Source organism: Esox lucius, chromosome 2, assembly GCF_011004845.1.
Source record: "Esox lucius isolate fEsoLuc1 chromosome 2, fEsoLuc1.pri, whole genome shotgun sequence".
Lineage (NCBI taxonomy): Eukaryota > Metazoa > Chordata > Actinopteri > Esociformes > Esocidae > Esox > Esox lucius.
In genome coordinates this window covers 2,505,125-2,518,186 of record NC_047570.1, presented here as the reverse complement: position 1 = coordinate 2,518,186, position 13,062 = coordinate 2,505,125, and the positions used below count along the sequence as shown (strand labels likewise).

The 13,062-nt window shown below is 41.0% G+C and overlaps 1 protein-coding gene across 3 annotated transcripts in view; it reads left to right on the top strand.

The window, feature by feature from the left end:
* The first annotated feature begins 6,632 nt into the window (after window positions 1-6,632).
* Window positions 6,633-13,062, top strand: part of large2 (LARGE xylosyl- and glucuronyltransferase 2) — a 158,713-nt gene continuing 152,283 nt past the window's right edge. For 2 of the 3 annotated variants that reach the window (XM_013131117.4, XM_013131119.4), the window contains exon 1: window positions 6,633-7,274. The gene's annotated coding sequence lies outside the window, so the exon portion shown is untranslated. The remainder of the gene's footprint in view (window positions 7,275-13,062) is intronic. The other variant, XM_013131118.4, reaches the window with a different exon arrangement.

Below are 13,062 nucleotides of genomic sequence, written 5' to 3'. Positions count from 1 at the left end.
CAGATAATCCCATATGGAAAATAAATATATTTTTAAATGCAAAATGTATGTAGATTGTATGATGAATATACACTCACCTAAAGGATTATTAAGAACACCTGTTCAATTTCTCATTAATGCAATTATCTACCAATCACATGGCAGTTGCTTCAATGCATTTAGGGGTGTGGTCCTGGTCAAGACAATCTCCTGAACTCCAAACTGAATGTCAGAATGGGAAAGAAAGGTGATTTGAGCAATTTTGAGCGTGGCATGGTTGTTGGTGCCAGATGGGCCGGTCTGAGTATTTCACAATCTGTTTAGTTACTGGGATTTTCACGCACCCAGATAAGGAATCAGATGAAGATGACCAAGACACAGTACTACCGGAAGTCGACCAAGACCCAGGACCAGCTGAAGTGTGCCGTAATCCTCGATGGGCCAAAACTCGATGTATATGGCATGCCTTCGATATCCAAGAATCAATATGTACTGGGCTGCCAAAACAAAAGTTCAGATAATAGCTGACTCCATGACACGTGATCGTTTCTACAAGATCAGATCTTTGCTGAAAGTGGTTAATGATCTGGATGTGGCAGAAGAGGAAAAGAAAAAGGATCCCCTCTGGAAAGTCAGACCAGTTCTGAAGAGAGTCCTGCAAGGTTGCCTCAACCTACCTAGGCCAACAAAGGTCTGTATTGATGAACAGATTGTTCCATTCACCGGCCGGTGTCCAGTTCGTCAATTTGTGCCTGGGAAGCCAAATCCAACAGGATTGAAGGTGTTCGTTCCAGGTGGGTTAGTGCTGGACTTTGAAACCTATATGGGAAAGAACACCTTCACTCAAAATGGGGATAGGTGGAAATTCTGTCTTGCGTTTGACTGAGACAGTTCCGAGAGGAACACTGGTCTACTTTGACCGGTATTTTACCACCATCAGTCTCCTGGACATTCTTCGGGAAAGGGGCCTGCCTGCTACTGGAACAATTCAAAATAATCGAATCCCAAAAGAGTGCCACTTCACTGCTGACAACATCTTGAGCAAAAAACCAAGAGGGTCATCAGAAATGAGTGTAAGGAGACCTGATGAAATAGCAGTCACCAAGAGGATGGACAACAAGCCTGTTGTCATGGCATCAACCGCCCATGGGATTGAGCCCCAGGATACCTGCATCAGATGGTCAAAGGAAGAAAAGAGGCAAGTTGAAGTCCCAAGACCTACAGCGGTTGCAGAATATAACAGCAACATGGGAGGGGTTGACATGTGCGATCGCATGCTCAGCTTCAACAGAATGTCCAGCCGGATGAAGAAGTGGATGGTCCGCACAATGCTCCACTTCACTGATATGGCCATTATTAACTCATGGCTTCAGTATCGGCAAGACAGCCAGGTCTTGCAAAGACCTGCAAAGGACACTGCCCAGTACCTGGAGTTCAAAATCCTCTTGGCTGAGGAACTGATAACCCAGGGACAAGCATGTGCACAAGACTGGAGTGACTCAAGTGATGAAGAATTCACTCCAACACTGAAGAAAAGGAAGCCGCACCCAGATGAGAGAATCCGAAAATATGGTGCGATCCACTTGCCTGAAATGGTTGCCAGTCCAAGTCCTTCCAGATGCAGAATGCCTGGGTGCACTAGTAGAACCTATGTGAGATGTGTTAAATGTGACATGTTCCTATGTGTCTCCAAAAAGTCACAGTGCTTCCTCACATATCACAAATTAATTGGTATTTGTGAACTGGCAAACCAAATGTTCATCATAGGCCTATGGCCATTGAAAAGTTAAATGAGTTGTATGTGTATTTGACCCTGACTGAGTTGTATCCTATGTTTTTGTGAAGTTTTTATGCAGTTTGTGTGTGTTGTGTTGATATCCAGGCAGATATTAAATTCTGTTGATGTTTTAGGGTCGGGATGAATTAAGTCCCGTTGTACACTACAGTGCACATGTTATAAAACATGAATGAAATTATGAAGAAAAAACAAATTCTTTGCAATGTGTTTTTTTACCACCACAACACTTCATTTATATAAAAAAATTCCCTGAGTCTCAGGAGGATATCAACTGTTAGAAACAAGGAGCTATTCAGCATACTGGTGAGTAAAAGTTTGCTAATTTAATGTTTGCTGAATGCCAACAACAATATATGTGCGTAAATAATGTTACATGATGTTACACATAGCCACCTGTATGAAGAAAAGATTATCTTTCGATTTTAATTCATGTTTACTAATACATTTAGTTTGCTAAATGTAGCAAGCCCAACTCAACAGTATTGAACACTTCTAGGTAACAATTTTGCTAGTTGTATTAGACTAAATTGAATTGGTTTGGTCTAGGAATAATGTTTTTTGTTAAGGAAAATTATTTGCTAGCTAGTTTTCTATGCGTGGATGATGACTATTATAGGGCTAGTGGATAGTATCATATAGCTAGGTAAGTTAGCAAACTATGTTTAGCTATAGATCTTTTAGGTATGCTGTTAAAGTTAGTATCATGTTCGTTACAGTAGCTGATTGATTTGTACTAGTAATTAATGTTAAACATGGTTGGCCAAGATTCTGGTTGGTCAGTTTTCCTGCTAAAGGATCAGCCAAGGGCACATACTAACTTAGCCAGTGTAACAGTCTAATGTGATAGGTGTGTAAAGTTACAGCTGCACATTCATTGTTTTCTATTAGTTTTGTGCCTAGGTTGAATCACATTATATATTTGTATTTCTCTCTTATCACCCCGTCTCAGTCCCAAGGTTTTACACTTCTATATCATTGTGATGGGGGAGTAGGGTAAGTTCTCCTTTGTAAATCTTTTGTGAATCTAAGTAATTCTCTCTCTAAATGTTCCTTGTGTTCTGCTCGGTGTTAACTTAGCAGGACAGGAGCCCTTGGACCACACCTCAGGACTACCTGGCCCGAAAGGCTCGTAGCCATCCCTGTCCAAAGTCCTGTTGGTTTGGTTGCAGTTCAAGCAGTTGACGATACTTGACGATTTCAGCTGCCCCTCCGCTGACCATTCCTGATTGTCCCTGTCTTTTTACATGTGGTCATGTAGCGGACTTGGATTTTATAGACTCTGGACAAAGCCCACATGCATTTATTCATTATTACAATTTGTACTCTTAAAATGTTCCCCTGGCACAGCCAGAAGAGCCTGGTTCCTCTCCAGGTTTCTTCCTAAATGTCATCCTTTTAGGGAGTTTTTCCTAGCCACTATGCATCAATCCTGTTGTTGCTTGCTCTTTGGGGTTTCAGGCTGGGTGTTTAGTATGCTTTGTTACAACTGCTGATGTAAAAAGGGCTTTATAAAATCCATTTGATTGATTGATCACAAAATGCATGCAGTATGCCATCAGTTTAGTCTTGCATCTGACCACAGATGGTCGCAGAGAACATGCCAAGGCTGCGGACAGTACAGAGCATGCTGCAAGACCATAACACTAATGTTGAGGACTATTTACGTCATATTCTTCCTGAATGTTCCGGGAAGTGTGGGGTCTCAGTTGGACATCATTCTCCATCTTCAATTTCACTCGCCTCATGTTGAGGCAAATTGTTGTTTGTTAATTTCTAGTAATATCCCATGTTTTTCACAACTTTATGTTGTGATGGTTTCATTTATTCAGTATTGTCAAAACAATGTTGTCATGGAAAAATGGTAATCTATTCAATTTATATGTTTCAAATTTCTGTCTAACAATGAAAATGTAAATGAGTTGTCAGGATGTGTCTGGGTGTATTGGTCCTGGGTGTGTGTGCGACCCCACTCTGATTTATGCATTTTTTAGCTCAAATTGTATGAATGTGTTTATTTATGTTGAATGCCACCATTTGATAAATCCTTATTTATTTTTGGGGGGTTAAGAAACAGTAGCTATGAATTTAAATATTTATATGAATTCCTATTTATCTATAATAAAGGGTTGCATTCAATACACTAATTGGTTTTGAGACAAACTTAAATTGTACAATACAATGTACATTTTTGTTATAGATAGTTCAATTCTTTTTCATGCTTTTATATTTAATTACTGAAAATGACTTTGCTTTACAAAACAGAAAACTGCACTCACATCACCATTAGTAGTGAATGAAAACCGGATCTGAAACCAATCTGTCACAGAGCCAATCCGGAGTTAAAATTAAACATAGGAGATTTGGGGCTGGGCTGGGCCTATGCTGGCCCAAGTCTGTTTTAGATCCGAATTCCAGATCCACATTGGCCCGTTGTGCATCTGGACCCTGGGCCGGGTCCATTACATATGTTGCAATACTTCTGGCGCAGATACTTTTTGTTATCTGGGTGTGCTCATGTTGGGGAAATTACCACAGGTGAGACAAGTCTGAACACTGAAATGTAACCTTTTTTTAGGTTATATTTTACATTGATATACAAAAATATATATTGTACTTAAATACACTTTGAATGTAAAATATTTTTTATGCACTCAGTTCATACTGTAGCAGACCCACATTACTAAATTATTTAATATGTCATTACTTTTCATAGAATTGATAACGTCATTCATGAAGAAATAATGTCATTATCGTTGCTTCAATTGAAAGTTACAGTTTTGTTTTGGATACATTTGATGGTGGACCTTGTGTTTTATGATTTTACCATACCTGTAGACTTTGTTTGATTAACTAATTGGTATTTAATTTTGATTGGTTGTATCTAGTTTCACTTAATCTATTTATGTGGGTGTAGTTTGCTGGGCATGTATGACCTGACGAAGATCCGTTTGGGATTGAAACGTTGTCTATCTGTACGTTTTATTTTATTAAATTTGCCACCGGTACAGCATCCATATTAGGAACATTAATGGGAGGATTGATGATTGACTAGAGGAGGGCAGACGATTGACAAGGGGAGTGCTGCTGATTGACTAGGGGAGGATTGACGATAGACAAGGGTAGGGCTGACGATTGACCAGGGGAGGGCTGATGATTGACCAAGGGAGGACTGAAGCTTAAACGGGTGATGTTTGACAAGGGGAGAGCGGATACTTGACCAAGAGAGGGGTGATGACTGAGGAGGAGGAAGAACAGAGTTTCTGGGGAGGAATGATAATGTTCCTAATATGGATGCTGTACTCCGGACATTTTGGCTCTTGGTATTTTCATCTGCAGGACAAATACATCTGATACAGTAAAAATGCTGGGATTTGCTGACTAACGTAAACCCTGCAGTGATCTGAAAAATCTATTGAATGAACTCCATCAATTTCTTTTAAATTGAACGTAAAGCGGCAAATCAAAAGTAAACTAAATCTGGATAACATGGTCACAGACCCTGTTTGAAAAAAAGTTTAAGAAAAGAATTATCACCCTGCATTATAAAAGATCACATAACTGTGCAAAGTTCTGTTAGATTTTAGTGTATACACTTAACAACTCAACACCAACACATTTGAAACAACCAACATAACCCTGCTATCCCGATTAAAAGGTATAAATAATTGCATTATTAACTGCATGCTTTAATACCACGTGGATTGACTCAAGAGTAGCCTACAAAACACAAGGCAATGTGTATTGGTAGTAGTGAGGAAGCACGTGTGAGCAGTAACTTTTGTCTTACATTGTATACTGCAAAAATTGTTAGAAAGCTTGGTAGACTACTGCTGTTTGACTTCACATTAAAAATGTAATCTTGGTGCTGAGCTAGTGTCTAACAGCTTAATTAGAAGGCATGACTAAAGTTCAAAACTATAAAAAGACATCAGCCAAACTGCAGAAAAACGCTAGGTTAAATCACTGAGCCATGAGACAGGGATAAAGTGCAAACCCCGAATATGTAAATCTTTGTTGCAACATTCAAATCACACCATTGAAATCATGGAACACTCTTTTATGTCTCCCATTTAGAATGAGACCATCCCCAAGGTTGTGTGATGGATGGTTGACATTTGAGAGTTCCAGTGCAAATGTATGCCAGTTCGCCTATAGAAAAACCGAAAGGGGTTTTTGGAAAGTGAATAGGCTACAAAATCGTCGCGTCTTTGCAGGTATCACAGGGGTTCTGATGGGGAGAACGAGTTCATTTCAATGCCAATGCATAGGTCCAAACCGAGAGGATGGCTTAAATTACGAATCTGGTCCTATGCACTGGCACTGAAAATAACCCATTTCAATGCAAGGACTCCTGGGACAGACCCACAAAGAAGCGCCATTCTCATAGTCATTTCACTTGTCGTAGTCTATTCACTTTAAATGACGTTGTGTTTTTCCGAAAAACTGCTCTCCGTTTTTCTATAGGCTACCTTATTCATGTCACCTATGCACAAACGATGCATGTGCTTGAACTAGGAATAGTGATTGGTAACATAGGGACGTGCCAAAGATCTAAAACTGCACTCACCGTCTTCACAGATATTTACAGAAATATAAGATTATGGAAATAAATATAAAATAAAGATATACAGAAATGAATTATCAAGGAATAAATAGGGAAATAATTCTGATTCTGTATAAATATATTTATTGATACATTTATTTAATTCATGAATTTATTTCAAATGTTTACAGGTTTAGTTCTCCGTACGGCTGGTTGTCTGTGTGTTGCTGCACTGTCTATTGTATTTCAGGTTGTGGCTTGTTAGAAAAGCTCTTCACTCCTATTGGCTGAGAAAATAGGGGCATGTTTACCGGACGGACTGAGCTCGTGGGGGAGGAACCGGGAGTTACGTCTCTCAGTTACTGAGTGCTGAGTCCAGAGAGCAGGATTGCTTGTGTTAGCGCGAAGCTGAGGCTGGGAGATTCAGAAAGACAGAAGGAAACTATTTGAGAACCCGAAAGAAGGATAGGTTTTATTCGCATATCCCACCGTTATTCTATCCTCTTCAGAGAGACAGTGTGTCGGTGTGCCTCCAGAAGCCCCGGACTCCGCTGTCTCTCTCTCACTACCCTGACAGAGTGCATTCTGTTCGCGGTAACTAAATCCGCTCACCCTCTTTTTGGAACTCCGGAGCTCCCTCGCTTACTGTGTTCTCCACGGGTCGTGGGAGTGTTTGACAGTGTGCGCGAGAGGGTTTTTCACTCTGTAGGAATAGGGAGTGTGTAGCACTCCGGAAAAAGCTGGTATGGCAGAGGTCGTTTCTACCGGGAGTGAGTGTACGTTGTTCGCTCGCAACATCTGAATCTGTCGCGCACACTTGGAATCTAACGGAACATTACTATTCTTAAGGATTGGATCTGTTTTCACTTGTAGGATTTTGACCCTTTCGCCTGCGCTGTAGTGGGAATGGAGAGAACTGCACGTTTTTACTGAGGAGTAACAACATCTGATCAGGTGAGAAAGACTTGCCACTCTGTGCTGTTTCAAACCTCGTGTGTTGGTGCACCAGTTTCAAATAGCAAATCTGGTGTCATAATTTGCACCTGTAAGGAAGCCACAGCAAGTTGGCTAGGGTAGAAATCAATAATTTTTTGGTGCGTGTGTCAGGTCTAAGTGAATCTCCTGTAGCAGAGGAAAGGCCAATGCAAATTGAACCACGTTCTTTGCTGGGCCACAGAGTATGGAGACTCCAAGCACCCACCCCCCACACTGTCCCCCCATCCCCAAGCCCATTCACCCCGCCCCCCCCCCCACCACACACACACACACACACACACACACACACACACAGATATATACACAAACCTGATTGCTTCCCCGTCCCACCTCACTCCCCATATGCACACTACATTCAACCCCCCGGGTCTCACTCAAACAGCTGTTCCTTCCTTGACACTCGCTGGTGGTCCCTTCCCAGCCCTTTGCTCCTCTCCTTCATTTACTCCCCCTATTTGCTTCCCATCCTCTGTCTCATCATTCTCATCCTCCTCGCCCTCCTTTCATAGCTCTTGTCCATTCTGCCGTCAATGTCCTATAAAAAGTTACTATATATATTTAATAGTGTGGGCTGCCGCTTGCTGTCAGCTGTGGACACAGATTAAATTACAGTGCCATATTTTAGGTTTTTATGAAAAGCAATTTTCTCTCTCTTTTAATTCCTCTCCTGTCCCTCAATTCAAAAGGCTTTATTGGCAAGGACAGTGTTGCCACATACATGATCAAAGCAAAATATATAAACAAATATCAAAGTCGTAATGTTGAAAGACAAAATTTAAATTCAATATGTTCTATATTGACATTAATGGATTGTAGCCACTATTGCCAAGTGAATAATTACAGAAAAAGTACATGGAAAATGATAAAGAAAACAAACGATCAGTAAAAATGTACAGGCCCATCTTACTCTTATAATCACAGGCCAGGACATATTCAGCTGCAAGTTATACTGTGATGCCTATCTTATGAGTAGTGCTCTGTGAGTAATAACAATTAATAGGTAAATGAATTAAACAATGATGAAAAAGTGAGAGACAGAGGATATAATTATATTGTTTGGTCATTCTACTTAATATACTTTTGGGTGTGGCAAGAAGCTACAGTGAGGGAAAAAAATATTTGATTCCCTACTGATGATGTCAGGGACAAGATTGTAGACCTACAAAAGGCTGGAACTGGCTACAAGACCATCGCCAAGCAGCTTGGTGAGAAGGTGACAACAGTTGGTGTGATTATTCGCAAATGGAAGAAACACAAAAGAACTGTCAATCTCCCTCGGTCTGGGGCTCCATGCAAGATCTCACCTCGTGGAGTTGCAATAATCATGAGAACGGTGAGGAATCAGCCCAGAACTACATGGGAGGATCTTATCAAAGATCTCAAGACAGCTGGGACCGTAGTCACCAAGAAAACAATTGGTAAAACACTACGCCGTGAAGGACTAAAATCCTGCATCCTCACGAAAGCACATGTACAGGCCTGTCTGAAGTTTGCCAGTGAACATCTGAATGATTCAGAGGAGAACTGAGTGAAAGTGTTGTGGTCAGATGAGACCAAAATCAAGCTCTTTGCCATCAATTCAACTAGCCGTGTTTGGAGGAGGAGGAATGCTGCCTATGACCCCAAGAACATCATCCCCACCGTCAAACATGGAGGTGGAAACATTATGCTTTGGGGGTGTTTTTCTGTTAAGGGGACAGGACAGCTTCACCACATCAAAGGGGCCATGGACCGTCAAATCTTGGGTGAGAACCTCCTTCCCTCAGCCAGGGCATTGAAAATGGGTCGTGGATGGTTTTCCAGCATGACAGTGACGCTAAACACACGGCCAAGGCAACAAAGAAGTGGCTCAAGAAGAAGCAGATTAAGGTCCTGGAGTGTCCTAGCCAGTCTCCAAACCTTAATCCCATAGAAAATCTGTGGAGGCAGCTGAAGGTTTGAGTTGCCAAACGTTAGCCTCGAAACCTTAATGACTCGGTGAAGAACTGTAAAGAGGAGTGGGACAAAATCCCTCCTGAGATGTGTGCAAACCTGGTGGCCAACTACAAGAAACGTCTGACTTCTGTGATTGCCAACAAGGGTTTTGCCACCAAGTACTAAGTCATGTTTTGCAAAGGGGTTGAATACTGATTTCACTCATTAAAATGCAAATACGTTTATAACTTCTTACATTTATAAAATTCTTTGACATTTTGTGTTTTTTCTGGATTTTGTTGTTGTTATTCTTTCTCTCACTGTTCAAATAAACCTACCATTAAAATTATAGACTAATCATTTTTGTCAGTGGACAAACGTACAAAATCAGGAGGGGATCAAAAATATGTAAATATGGCTAATATGGCACAAAGTCTTTTGTTATTCCAGTTGATATTAGATTTTCTTCTGTTTTATTTAAAACATTAGACTTAGTATTTGTTTTGTGGGACGCGGTTTCCCAGATTACTATCTCTGACTTTACCTTTTTAATAAGGGACAATTTAGATGACAAGAATTGTTGTGACAAGAATTGAAGAATTGTATTTACTCTTGCCATGCAAGAGGTACACTGTAAGGCGCAGCCTGGTTCTTAAGTCAGAGTTACATTTTGTGTGGGTTTCTTCCAATAGCGGATCTAATTGTAATTTTTCTTCTTGATTATTTGTTTTGGCCACATTATCTGAATGCTGTCCTTTTTTTTCAGGTGAGTGTGGTTTGGTTTAGTGACCTGAGCCTCAGAACCATCTGGCTTAAAGAGACCCCTATCTGCTTCTTTGCCTTGTTCTCTTGCTTGCTCTCTCCCTGGATCTCCTTCATTGTGTGTGCTTACATACACCTCACCAGCCCAATTGCAGTCTAATGCTTCAGCCACTCATGCCTATTCATTCAGCAGTGTGCAGTGGTTGTCTAAAAACCCACATAATGCCAAAATGGGGCATGCATTCAATCACTGCAGCAGCTCTTTGTTTGTCAGTGACTGGACGGTGTCAACACTTGTGGCATGATCTGTAGGCAAATGCTTTGGAACATTGTTGGAACATGAGTTGGAACATTAAGCTGTATATGTGTTATTATAGCTAATAGTATATTATTTGCCTTTTTCAATGTGTCTTTGTATTTCTATCTGAAAGTTTTGTCACTCACCTCAAACATTCATGGCGATTACCAGTCCAGTTCCTATGTATCCTCCAGCACCTAATGCAATATGTTACTGTAACGCTTGGTTGGGAGTCACTGATGTGTAGCCTAGCATAGCTGCAACCATGAAGGAGCTTATCAGTCACTGTTAACTGCTTTTGCATATTGGGTAGGTGTGTGTGTTTCCCCTCAAAGGTTCACTGCTCAGCAATTTAGATGAATGCATAAATACATTTGTTAAGACCACTCTAACCACCATGCATTAGGTTTTGTAGCAACATCAGTTTGAAGAGGAGGGCATCATTTACATCTTGTATGCACACAGTACAGAGATCAAAGTCTGTACAGGGATTAACCTCAGCAATGTAAGTACATGGTTTTATAAAATGTTCTTGTCTGTGCTAAAGACATAAAATAATGTGCACACACATCCTCTGATGCTCATACAGTGGTGGTCATTTGTGCTCTCTGACACTTTGACCTGTTACTGTAGCGGGTAGCGACAGATGGTCATTAATCATAGAGAGAGGAAGATTGAGGCTGGAAAGTGGTATGACAGACAGAAAAAGAATAATATCCTATACCCTGTAAAAAAAAAATGCTGTTTAATTTCACACCCACCTAAATTAAACTGATTTCCAAGAGACATGAATATAAAGAACCCCAGCTGGTTTTGGGGTTCTTTGAACAAATCCAAGCACACCCCATAGGACCCCAGGCCAGCAGCGCATTTAGTCCCAACGAAATCTTAATAAAACATATAAAGATATATTAGTGTGTATGTATATATGTATGTGATGGTGATTGTTGGGGGGTGATTGTTGGATCCATGAACTAGTTTGCCTTTTTCTGACTAGCTATCCCAGCGCTTGAGGAATTGAGGGTCTGCTGCAAATGGTGCTCCATAATTTAATCAGGCCATCCAACCATTAACAGGGTGCCAGTGCGTATGCCAATAAAGCTCTTTTTATTTGAAATTGAATTTAGAAAAAGGGAAGTATATATTGAGAGGCTGGAAATGGGTATGGAAGAGACAGCCAGAGACAGATGGAGAGAGGGGGGGTGTGTGGGAAGGTGGACAGATGGAGATTAAGAGAGAAGAGGGGCTAAGAGAAAGACAAAGGGAGATGGAAGATGTCAGGTCTCACTGCTCAAGTACATCAGAACCACTTGGTCTCCATCAACATCCAACCAATCCATGATGGATGCATGACCCCTTTATGTCCCATGGGATGCCTGGGGTAAGCCATGTGGGGGTCAGAGGTCAATTTGGTGCACATAAGTGGGGTCCCACAGGGCCTCTTGTTCCTGATTGATGAACCTTCGGCTTGTTCTGTGGAGGGAATGAAAAAACAATGATGTCTTTGTTGGTTTTTGGAGATTATTAGTGCTGTACTGTACCCTTCCCTTTGTCTTCTCCATCTCATACTTTTTATCTACTTTTTCTCTGTTACATTCTCGCCCCTTCTCTCTTTCCCTCGGCAGTAGTGGCAGAGGTTGCTGCCCTAGCCAAATTAACGGATGAAATCTCTTTATAACACCCATGGCTGGTTAAGAAAAAGTCCTTGCCTTATCCCCCACTCTTCTGTTCATTTAATGGTAATGCTTCCTCCATTAACACTACCTGATGGATATGCAGGTAATTATTGTATATAATTAATGTGTATTTACAGCCCTGTGGCCACACACAATGAGAAATAAATAACATGTTCCCCCAACCCGAAAGACACATTAGTTAGCTTGCCATGCCCCCATAACCACACTAAATTTAAATATACACATGCATTTTCAACAACTTAACACACATTCAACCGTTACATGAGTGTACACACCCATGCACTCACATACACAGTCTCTACCTTCCTCTTTGGCTTTGCATTCTTTAATGGAAATTGTTGCCAGGGGGTTTGGTGTGTCAGGATTACAATGTGTTGTTGGAAGCTGTGACGTAACACAAACATTCTCAGAGTGTTCCCCATCCTGTTAACGGCATAAGGTCAACAATGTAATCTGCTCTGATGGGTTCATGAAAACCTTAGAGCGATAGATGCATATTATTACCGTTCACTCTCTTTTACCCTCTTTCTCTTTTTCTCTAAATCTTTCAATTTCTTTCCATCACTCTCTGTCAATTTGTAGCAGAGAGGACATGGGGGTGTGTGATATAGTGCTAAGAGCCTCCCCCAGTGCAGTGTGTCAGTGAGGGAGCGGTTGCACAACTCTATGTATGGAGACAACGGATCAATATCCCGGAGAGACGCACTTTAAATCTCCAGTCCTACTTCCAGTTTCATCTCTCTTGCAACTCAAGTCGTTGACCTTGGCTTTTCCACGGTGCGTTGTGCCTTTACTCTTTCTCTTCTCTCCTCCCTTTGTCTCTCTCACAACTCAGGTATTTCCTCATCACTAAGGTATGGCTGACATCTGTGACTCTGTCTCTGATCGTATGAGTTTCCGACTAACAAAGTATCCTTGCTCTATTATGTTTCTTTAAATAACAAATCTATATCTTTTCTCCTGATATTGTGTCTCACTCCTCCACCTACATTTGTATGTGTAGTTCACACAGTTTCATTATGAACAAACCCTGAAGGATTCTCTACAATCCTTTTTCTTTCTAGAGTGTAGGATT